The 2,500-nt window shown below is 51.2% G+C and overlaps 1 protein-coding gene across 3 annotated transcripts in view; it reads right to left on the bottom strand.

Annotated features, from left to right (window-relative positions):
• Window positions 1-2,500, bottom strand: part of ankrd28a (ankyrin repeat domain 28a) — a 47,731-nt gene that overhangs the window by 29,568 nt on the left and 15,663 nt on the right. The gene's annotated exons all lie outside the window — the stretch shown is intronic.

Raw genomic sequence — 2,500 nt, 5'->3', positions numbered from 1 at the left:
TTGCACTTTTCTGTCTGTAGAGCCCTGGATGTATATATTTATAAAAAAAAAAAAACATATAAAGATGTTTTGAGACTTGTCTAACTTTTTGGCCTCTGTGCAAGTCCTTCCTGGCTGTTGTGAACCATACATCAGTCACATGACTATATTTTGTAGTACTTTAAATAGGCCCACATGAGCACCATACCATCACATATCCTATTGGACATTGGTTCCCAAAGACGAAGTCGCGACCCACAGGTGGGTCGTAGGAGATTTTATTTGGGTCGCCAGAATAGCCTAGTGACAATTTATGTTGTGTAATACCCCTAGCTTGTACCTTATATAGCTTAGGAAAGCTGACAGCTTTCTATTAGGATCTAGTTTGTTTATTAGGATCTGGTTTGTTAACTACCACAGTCAAAAGTTGGGTCGCCAGAAAAAGTCATTTTTAAAAAGTGGGTCCCCAGAAAAAAAGTTTGGGAAACACTGCTCTAGGACCACATACGCGACATCACTGTAGCACCATGCGTCACCATGTTGACTACATTTCTATATTATAGTTTATAGTTGTGTTTCACAGTTTCAGTACAGACGCTTTTGTCCAAAGTCCTCAAGCTACGCTGCAAAATGTCTCATGCTATGCAGCTTTCTTTCACTTCAAAACGTTCCGGCACTAAGGCACCACCAGGGTGGGAACAGAGTTATGGAGCTATGCCGCCCACCCCCTCCATCCCCCTCTGCGCTTGGGGGACCTCACATACCCCATAATCATGGCTACCGTGGAGACGGGGCTGGGTTAAAGAGGCCTCGGCCTGGATGTGATCAAGCATCAAGCGCTGTTGGGAAAATGATGACGATGATGGGTTGAGACAGATCAAGCTCCCGATGCTAAATTGAACAAGGGTGGGTGGGGGTGTCCCGTAAACAGACAGTCATTTAAGGCTAAAAGCCTGTTTGTTCTGTTGATCTCCAGCCAGTCCTGTTTCCTTTGCCCTTGTCCCTTGTCCTGCATTTCTTTCGTTCTCTCTTTCTTTCATTACTCTGCCCCTCCTCCCTTCCTTCCTCTCATTCTCTCTCTCTCTCTCTCTCTCTCTCTCCCCCGCACCATCAGAGCACGGCCCACAAACAGAGGTCACATGACCAGATCCGCAGCCTGCCATTGGCCTATCTGCCCTATGGACTGCCAGGTCTCCAGCCCAAGCCAACGTGTGGCCGCTGGGGTTGGAGTGCTGCTTATTATACAAGACGTCATTCAAAAATCACCACGTCTAACTACAGGGCTGCTTCGCTTCTTCTGCCTCTCCCCCACGTCCTCTTTCTTCCTTTCTCACACTCTCCATCTCTCCATCTCTCTCTCTCTCTCTCTCTCACTCACTTCTTGGCCTCAGTTTCTCCCCCTCTCAATCTTTCTGTCTCTACCTTTCTCTCTCTAACCATCCCTCTCTTCTCCTGTCTGCCCCTAACCTTCTCTTCGTCTCTCTCCATCCCTCTTTCCCTCTCCCTCTCTCTTCCTTTCACTCCTTGCCCTCAGCTTCTCTCCCTCTCTATATTTCAATCTCTCTCTCTCTCTCTCACCTTCTCTTCCTCTCTCTCCATCCCTCTCTCCTCCTAACTGCCCCTCACCTTCTCTTCCTCCATCCATGCCTTTCTCTCTCCCTCTCTCCGGAGTGTTAGTCTTTCTCTCTCTCCGTCAGTCGATATCTGCCCGGGCCCTCCATCTCCCGGGTAATCGATGTGGCAGCGGCGTGGTCATTACTGGGCCAGTTAATCAGTCGGCTGTACCCCCCCCCCCCCCCCCCCCTCTCTTTCTCCTCCTTTCCTTCTCCCCTTTCTCTCTCTCCCTCACTATGTCCCCCACTCTCTCTCTCCTCCTCCCCTTTCTCCCTCTCTCCCTCACTGTCCCCCACTCTCTCTCTCTCTCTCCTCCTCTCCCCTTTCTCTCTCCTCCTCTCCCATTTCTCTCTCTTTCCCTCACTCTGTCCCCTACTCTCTCTCTCCTCCTCTCCCATTTCTCTCTTTCCCCCCTTACTGTCCCGTACTCTCTCTCCTCCTCTTCTTCTCCCCCCCTTTCTCTCTCTCTCCCCCTCAGACTCTCTCTCTCTCTCTCTCTCCCCCTCAGACTCTCTCTCTCTCTCTCTCTCCCCCTCAGACTCTCTCTCTCTCTCTCTCTCCCCCTCAGACTCTCTCTCTCTCTCTCTCCCCCTCAGACTCTCTCTCTCTCTCTCCCCCTCAGACTCTCTCTCTCTCTCTCCCCCTCAGACTCTCTCTCTCTCTCTCCCCCTCAGACTCTCTCTCTCTCTCTCCCCCTCAGACTCTCTCCTTCAGGCCAGCCTGCAGAGCCCAGGCCCTGGGTCGCCTCCAGACGAGGAGGAGAGTATAGGGGTCAACGGGAGCCTATCCTGACCCCATCCAGTCACTCCCCCATTGAGCGCACGATTGAGCGCTGCACGTCTCCACGCTCACAAAGGCTGAGTGAGAGGCAATGGACCCGACTTTATAACCAGCTCCAGAATCTCTC

The sequence above is a fragment of the Alosa pseudoharengus genome, unplaced genomic scaffold (assembly GCF_046254945.1).
Source record: "Alosa pseudoharengus isolate Yale_2024_CS ecotype anadromous, Long Island Sound unplaced genomic scaffold, YU_APseudo_1.1 YU_APseudo_1.1_scf_23, whole genome shotgun sequence".
In the NCBI taxonomy this organism is placed as follows: Eukaryota; Metazoa; Chordata; class Actinopteri; order Clupeiformes; family Clupeidae; genus Alosa; species Alosa pseudoharengus.
Note: the sequence above shows the minus strand (reverse complement) of the source record. Positions and strands in the feature narration are given on the sequence as shown.